This window comes from Crassostrea angulata, chromosome 1, assembly GCF_025612915.1.
Source record: "Crassostrea angulata isolate pt1a10 chromosome 1, ASM2561291v2, whole genome shotgun sequence".
NCBI lineage: Eukaryota > Metazoa > Mollusca > Bivalvia > Ostreida > Ostreidae > Magallana > Magallana angulata.
This window is the reverse complement of record NC_069111.1, coordinates 46,189,502-46,198,919: the sequence shown is the minus strand read 5'-3', so window position 1 is coordinate 46,198,919 and position 9,418 is coordinate 46,189,502.

The window sequence follows — 9,418 nt, the reverse complement described above, 5'->3', positions numbered from 1 at the left end:
ATTCATATTTACCGCGTTAATTATGTTTAAAATAGGGGAATTCCTATATTCAGTTCAAGATCCGCTCCTAAATTCTCATTGGCTGTCCCAAAATAAAACCGGTCAAGGTCAGTAAACATGGCGGACAAATTCAACTTGCGTTGTTAACATACACGAAAAATAACCGATATATGGACTATACTTGATATTTTTGGATTAATTTATGCCATAGACACCCACAATATTTGAGTTCAGGTAAGAAATGCAGATGTTATTGTCATTTATATACGATTTGAGACGAAATCGTTGCGGGAGTGAATCACTCCCGCACTTGCACCATTACGGAGATCCTATGGAGTTGTAGCCCTCTCCCAAAAAAAAAAAAAAAAAAAAAAAAAAAAATCGGGAGAGGGCTACATTATTGCAGCTACGGTATAAGAGGAAGACATACATGTGTGTAAACATACATTTTTTTTCCATTATTCGTGTGTTTTCGTAGTAGGCCTACATGTCGTGACAATTTCAATTTGTGAACTCGCTTTTCTCTTTTTGAGTAACTATTTTATGTCACCTCTTGTCTGCGTCACATACTAAATCTATTTGTAGATTTATATTTTGCCATACCAAATAAACCATATCGAATGAAATTATTAAAAGAAATGTATATATTTGCGAAGTTAAGTAAGTGACTATATTTTGTGGCGGAAGGTTTTCAAGAAGAAAATGATCAATTTTCATAACTCAATAGTTTTAGAGTACTGTTACTTTAGACTCCCTATTTTCAGCGCAGACCAAACTTCCAGATAGTTTGTGTATCATGATATGTTCATGTTGTTCTGAAAAACAAAGAAGATGGGGGAATAAGATGGCGCAACTGCTCAGTTGGTTTAGTCGTAAAATACAATTTCAAATTTAATATATTTTCAATTAAATATATTTGAAATGTTATAATACAAGTTTACAAAAGGGTAATTTTTTACTATATTCACTTTGAAATATTTCAGAAAAGGATAAGAAAAACTAGAGCAGAGCTCGTGGCAAAGCCACGAGTAGGTCTTCCGTTGTTGCTGCGAGATGAAAATTTATGTGATTTGGTGTCAAACGATTATAATGACTAATGACTAAAATATCATTTAATATTTATTCGTTTGATGAGATATCGGCGCTTCTGATTGGTTGAAAAATTTCTTTGATACCTGCATCAATAAAATTTTCGCCGGATCTACTTTTCTCAACTGCTCCGATCTAACACTATTTATAGAACGGGAATTTCCAAGATAAACACTGTCAACAAAATGTAAAGTTGTGTCTGTTTTATTGTCAGCAAACAAAATGCAAACTTGTGAATATAAAAACTTGAAAGTTTAACCTTCAAAAATAAACAAAACACTTTGTTTGATTCACGAAATAGAAAATTAAGCGTCTTCTCACGATTTCGTCTGCTTGAGATCAATCAACATTTACAGCGAGGCTGGCTGTTCCTTTTAAGGATTTCAGTATTATAACGAACAAATAGGCATATTAACTTTCACGGTAACACTGCTGGTCAAATTTGGTAACGATAATTTTTAAATTTACACACGTAGATGATCGGTCATCAAAATAAGCGTCGTAAAGAAAAGCTATGAGTAATGCATCAACTCCTTCGGTGAATTCCAAGTGGCAAATTTATACCATTTAAGTACATCACTGGCTATCTAGTTACCACAACGTTTACAAAAGTCGCTTATACATACTATTCTTTGTCGACATATCAGCTATTTTCGTCCACGATCGCTTTTCCTTGGATGGTTATGTCCAGTTGCATTTTCCAGCGATCTCACATGAAAACTAGTTTTAATACGAGTTTTTCTGCACAGTGAATGATATCACAAGCTATCGCATGTATTTTCCTTTCGTTTTCAATTCAGCCGGTTCAGATTTTAACTCACTATTTGTGTTTAATCCATTAAATTCAGCCCAGTAGCTCTGCATCAGCTGAAGGCGAATCCATTTTGAATATTGTTGCTGTTGTTGTTTTGTATTCATACGCGCCGCTTCATTTACATTATTTACATTTTTGATCAATGACACTTCACATTTTTTTATTTGAAAATGTTTTATTAAATGATAAGAAATGAAGATAATAATTTTTCTATTGATCGACGTATCAAAGAAAAAATTGACCGGAAAACTTTTTCATCAATGCGCTACGCGCATTGATGAAGTTTTCCGGTCAATTTTTTCTTTGATACGTCGATCAATAGAAAAATTATTATCTTCATTTCTTAATTCACTTCTGCTTTTGTTATAAAAACGTGCTGTGATTGAAAGCCTGTATAAAGACAGGAAGAAAATGTTTTAGAAAAACTATTTGTCGAACACAGTTTGTGTAATTGTTTTGAAAACTCTTTAAGGCCCTGTCACACAAAGTTGCGTTCCCAGTGCGTGTTCACGGCGTTGTAAAATTAATGGAATCGCCGTAGGATCGCAAGGAAAATTCAGAAAGGCGTTCTTACAGAGCTCCCAACTACATTTCCACAGAGTTCTATATGGCGATTGACTGCCCTCTCGCTGGGTATCCGCCGAGCGCTCATGACGTGCTAGGAGTTTTTACCGCGCATCCACAGCGTGCTCTGCGCGCTGACTGCGTGCACATGCGCTGTTGGAGACTTTACGGCGCTGTCATGGCGACCTTACTCCACTTCTACGGCGTGTTTATCGGAACGCAGAGCCAAGGCGCGTACTTTGTGCATGTTCAAAGTACGCGCCGTCGCATGGCGTTCTAAAATGTTCTAGGCTAGGATATCCCACCGCGGCGAACGAAGATGCCGTTGAGTTGTTACGGCGCTGTAGAAGACTCTAGTTCGTTTACCATGGCGTTTTACATTATTCAATTACGCAGCGGGATCGCTGTGAGGACGCAGCTCCAGTGTGACAGGGGTTTAAACAATGAGAAGTTTAATGGCGAGTTAAATTTTTCAGAGTAGCATAGGTTGTTATATATTACATGTACTCATGATTCATGTAAGGAAATGTAAGTAAAAACGTGCATAAAAAACACGTTACTTCTGTAAATAAATCTTTCTTATTTTTTGAAGACTATGTGCAAGTTTGAATTTGTTTCATGCTTTCACAATTTGGTAAATAGCCAAAATTGATGGCATCTATGAAAATTTATTCAGGGCGGATATTATTTGATAATACGAGTAGACTTGAACATTTGAAATAATAATCAGCTATCTAAGATCATCGGGAGAATTTATACATAAGCGAGCGTCTAAATTTTACTCCTGATATACAGACACCGCTATGTAACGTAAAATTTAATAACATTATTTACAGAAATGAATATTACTTCTCCCTACGATGCAATAATATTCAAAATCCCTATTTTTTAGTCAGTTTTTTCTCCTTTATCGGATCAACAGTTATTCTCTCGGAGAAAGTTTATGTATGTATTTTTTAAAAAAAAAAAGGAGAAACATCAATAAAAATAAGCGGAAGATAATGGTGTTACGGTTTTTATTTTCAGATAATTTAATTAAATGTGACAAAGGCGCATATTCGGTCGGATTTTTTGGTAACATGTACATGAAGTAAATTTGATGCAAGTTCCATGTTTGTTTTTTGTGGGGTTTTTTGTTTTTGTTTTTTTTTTGTTTTTTTTGCTTTTCTCTGCTTTATCATAAAAATATATAAAAAAAAAACTACGTACATGTCACAAGCAATATTTGCCTTCTCTATTTATCTTGTATTTCAATAGATTAGGTAATCATTGACTTGTTGACCTAAAATTAGTATTCCACTGGCTGTAGCTAAGTAAATTAAGTTGCATGACATCCTCATACCACACAACTTCAATAAAACTTTTTTTTAAAATCAATTTTCATATAATTAGCAATAAAGAAAATCCCCAAGAACACATGTCCATCTCACTGAAGTGTAACTTTGAGAAGCGCATATTTTTTTTGGAGGCAGATATGTCGCTATATAATAGTCTGTAAGTCAAGTAAACTAATCTTTCTAACTTGCAATACTTTGATGATTTCTATGGCGACCACCTGCATAGCATAATGTAGTCGTATTTCATAACATCTTATCGCAAGAAAACATTACATTTGACTTAAAACTTTTAATTATAATATATATTATTCTGTTCATAACTATATATAATAGAAGTTTAGCGTGTTCGGCACGTTCTCAGATTACGATCCCGCACCTTTAATGTGAAAATGAAAGTCTTGTTGTTTGAAAATTGACCACTTTGAAGAAAGCACCCTTCGAACTGTTGATTAATTACATAACAATTGATGATCTGCAGCCATAAATAAGCTGGGGCTATATATGTTCTGAGCTGTTTGCGCTGTTCAAAGTGACACAAGATTTTTGGTAGCACGTGGCGATTGAATTTACGCAATAAAGAAAGTTGAAATTTACAAAGACTGACCGAATAAAAAAACGGGTGGGAAAGAGAAACACGCTCAGGAGAAAATGTTACACATAAGAAGTCACTATCAAATGATTTTCGACAGATCTGGAATTTTAAAAAAGAGAGCACTTGGCAGCGGGCGGTGGGAGGGCAACACAGAAATAAGTTCGTTTTCACAATGAAACTAACGACCATGTAGAAACAAAACAGAAGTTATTAATATGTGACCGATAGAATCTAAACAAAACTTGTTTCAAAAGTCATGTGAATATTCTTTAAAATAATCACCGAATGCCTTAATTCAGGACATTCTCTTATCGTGTCAGCACCAACCGCAAACATGGCACTTTGATCATAATTTGATTTGATTTTTTAAATTACCTTGTACGCTATCGTATAAATCAATGCTAAATCAACTGTACGAGTAAAATGAATTTATCGGTTTATCTGAAACCAATATAATAGTTTAAAACATAATAAAAATAGTTGCGTTCGTACAAAATACCAAACATGCACGCGTGATAAGGTGCATGTAGAGGTCACTTGCGCGGGATCTCCTCGGCCATGTGCGAGGGATGATCATTATTTAAAGGTTTTAATATTTGTGTTGTTGTTTTTTTGTTGTTGATTGAAAACATTATTTGTACAGTTTTTAAAACATTTAAGACTTACAAACCAACCATTCAAATATGTCTCACGAGTATTTCCGATTTGGAGTAATATCGCTTTTATTAATTTTCAGAACGACTTTTTAATTTACTCTCCAATGTTTAATTTAACTAAATACAAAATGAACAAACTTTTATATCATAAAATTAAAACAGTGTACAGTGTATTAACGGCTATATAAACTCAAACACGTTCATATTCATGTAAGCGTGCGGGTGCGAATCTTGTGTATTAGATAACCGTTAACCGCTAGGTAGTGCAGCCGTGGATGATTTCCTCGGCCGCGGGCGAAGGATAGATTACATAAAGGTTTAACGCATACACACGCACAGCTCAGAATCTAGGAAAATTTGAAAAGTTTACAATTTAATGACTAAATTCTATCAAATGGAAATTCTTTTTTTTTTACTTAAAACCCACAATTGATATATATGTCTGATATTGTATTAGATTGAGAATGGCATTGCTTTTATTAATTAACTGAACGATTTCTAAATTGACACCCTATCGTTTAATCCAATTGAAGAATAAACCTTTATGTGTAATCAAAACTGAAATAATTCTTCAGTTCGCAGCTAGATTAACTCATATATGAGATGCACAACTCTCGTGTATTAGATAACCGCTGACCGCTAGGTAGTCCAGCCGCAACTATGGTGACCGATTTTCTCGGCCGTGGGCGAGGGATAGCTTACGTAATAATACACATCTCTGATTCAAGGTGGATTTTAAATGCATGCAGTATGATAACTAAAATGTAATGCATAGAATTTTTTTTCAATAAGTATTTTGTGTTTTACTAGAAAAGAAAAAGAATGTTTTGTTTTTCGATTCTCGTCTTTAAGGATTGTGCACTATAAGAACTAAACAACAATGACTTTAACTTCTATAAAAAAAAAAGCATGTGTTCTAATTTTTTCCTCATGAATTAAAGCCTTCTGTATAAACCATCATACTTTCTGTGGTAACTTTTTGCCAGTTTTACGCGCAAAGACTTTCGTTAGAATTAACTTGCCAAATGAAAGCAGGTACATGTTAACATGTAAAGCTTTTTACACTCATACTACACAAATCACTTACAAAATAACATTGTAACGACCTTTATGAGATCCCAATAAACAACTTTTCCAGCGACAGCAATATCGAAATCCTAACCGTTTTTGAGTTATTGCAAAATCTTTTGAGGGCTACTGGCCCTTAATTTAAGGGGCCAGCCCTTTTTTATTGGTGTTAAATGAAAGCCCTTAACATTATGCACAACTTTTGTTCTATATGTATTTAGGAAATATTTCAAACTAAAAAGTTACGAAGCTAAAACATGAGAAAAATTTCGCTATTTTTAAAACATAGATTTCGTTTGAATAATTCGAGGGGAATAATTGGAAGAAACTAAAATCCAAAAATCAGAGGACAATATTCAAAGTGTCAATAATAGATATTTTTATATATAAATTATTTGCTACGGACCATTTCGGAGCCTTTGTCTGGAAACTAACGCCCCTAAAATTTTAGAAAAAGGGGAATAACTCAAAACCGGAAGTTGCGATTTCAATTTTTTTTTGTGCTCTAGAAACCTAATTCAATTAACAATATACCGTGAACATTTGAATGGAATCAGATCACAAACAAAAAAGTTATTGAGGATTTAAAAACGTCTAGAAGAAGAAAAATTATAATGAAGAAGAACCATCAGAATCAGTACAAGGTCTTCCGTTGGGAGACCTTAAAAATACATCTTGAAGTGCGTTGTTTAAATGATATTTGAGACATTGGCCACGAATTTACGGACTTGTGTATTTTTTACTAAAACGTTTAATTGTTGGGCTACAAAATGACATTTCAAAAGTACAGTGGGTCATCTCTCCACATTTTTGTTGATGGAAATCGGTTTAAATTCCATTAAACCGCATTTAGACCATGACAAAAATATGGAGCTTAGACCCACTATATAAAAGAAAAGGCATTGAAGTTATAAAAATGAAACTATTTGGAGGTTTTGACACGCATACGCCAGTTTAAATCAACATATTACATCTATTTAAAATATTTAAGGGTTACAAAGCGATGTTACGTTAAATATACATTGTTTTTAATTATTATTTAAAAAATTATCAGATTTAGTGATATATTTTAATTTTGCGGTATTTAATCATTCTTCATATGGACATTTTACACGCCTTATTCACCCATCTTAATTCTTTGAACAATATTTTGATATTTTTATCGATATTTTTGGCATATTTAGTCTATAGTTAATAAAAGTCGAGAAACAAATCAACTCCAAATTTTGCCTAAAATTAGCTTATTTCATGTCATATCTCTTTTTTTTTTTTTTTTTTTTTTTTTTTTTAGATGTAACCCCTACTTGTATTTACTTTTATATGAGACATTAAATGTGTGTCTATTTGTATGCAAAGTTTTGGAAAGATGGCATAACTAGTACTATTATTTTTTTTAATTTGCATTATAATTTGATTACTCTATGATTTTGTGAAAATTTTTACATATGCTGTTGTATTCATTATGCCATCAGTAAAGCAAGGTTTTTGAAACTTCAACTTGGATATTACTTTTATAGTCACTCATGACATGTGTTCAACTTAATACTGTATTGAAATCATAACAAAATAATAGTTCAAACTATGAATATTTGTTTGATTTCTTCAAATTATCAATTCCATACCAAATTTTAGCAATAATAATTTCAGGAAAAGTATCATTTCTGTTTGGGGCCCCATATTTCCCCAAAAATGGCATATGAAATAGGTCACAAATAAAATAAATGAACATCATAGGTCCACATCTGTATATCTAAAATGTTTTCGGATGATTGACATTACTAGTATTTCAGGTGCCAACCTCTTTAAAAGGAGTACTATAGCATGTTATCATGTAGGATAGTACGTGTTACATTTCGGTAGGTGTTTAATTAAAAGCTAAAAAACCACAGGCACCTGACGTCATATATTTTTCTCATAATAAAAAAATACACCGCTTATCTACTGTATTATTAGGTAAGCGGTTTGTATTTTTATTGTGAGAAAAATATATGACGTCCTGGGTGCCTGCGCTTAAAATAATTTAAAAATGTAATTTTGAGTCATAGGATAACTTTTGAATATTGCTATCTTGTGATTCTTGAAATATATATTTCTTCCTTATAAACTGAACTAAATTGACTTTAATTGTATGCTCGAAGTAACACGACATTTTCAAATCAATTTATACTTGTGGTAGAGCAATGATTACATGGTAACATGTAAAAGATAAATTTAAAGTTATTTCCCTTTGCATTGTATGCATGGCATACCTAAATGTATTGTAAGTCATAATGGGGATTGGCAATGTGATAATGCAACATTTCTATTCTTCAATTTACATCTAGCTCTCAAAGTAACAAATCAAGCAACTTAAACATACGTGATATTCTGTTTCATTTCTCCCAGTATATATTGTTTAAAATCTATTCTTTGAAAAAATAACACCTGTCCCAAGAATTGCGAGGCTTTCTTCTAGACTGGTCAAATTTTGACAGTTTGATCAGAATGAATTGATGAATATATATAACTTTGCTTTTTGATCATATATCATTGTTTATGGATAACATAATTTCGAAGTAAAATTCAAAACTCATGCTAGGAATGAAAACAGATACGATTAATTTTTATATATTACTTAAGTAGTAATATGTGATAAAAGAAAGATACGCTAAGAACAGTACTGATCGAAGGTGGAACTGGTTCAAATCCCACTGTGGACACTTGAAGTATATAGTGTCAGTACATGTACATCTAGCTGAAAATTAGTATTACATATTATTGGGATTTGACATGCAATGGACTTGTGTTCCATTCAGCACCAAAGGCACCTCAGAAACCAGAGATGAGACCCATGTCCTTCTGATGACGGACGTCTAGTTGCATCAATTGATTTTGTCATTCATTTACACCTATTTTCGAGTCATGTACAAAGCAAGAATCTCCAGCCTTTATACTAGTATTTGGGCTAGAATAAACCTTCGTCAGATTTTCTTGAAGTTTGTTAATTCATTTATTACTTTTATCCTTTATTAATTTAACATCAAAATCGCTTGTTTATTTTTGTTTTCGGTTGTCATAATAGTGCTTCTGTTATCTTTTTTGTTGTTGAAAATCTGTATTGCTTTTTGAATTGGGGGTGGGGGGGGGGGGGGTTGGTTGGCACTGTTTGGTTCTTGTAGTTGTAATTACATGTAGGGTTTCCGACTTTCGGTCAACCTACTGTTTTTGTTCTTTTTTTATTATTATTCTCGACATGGTTTCGCTGGTGTAATGAAGAATAATGACCCCCGTAGAATAATGACCGGGGGTCATTTTTCTA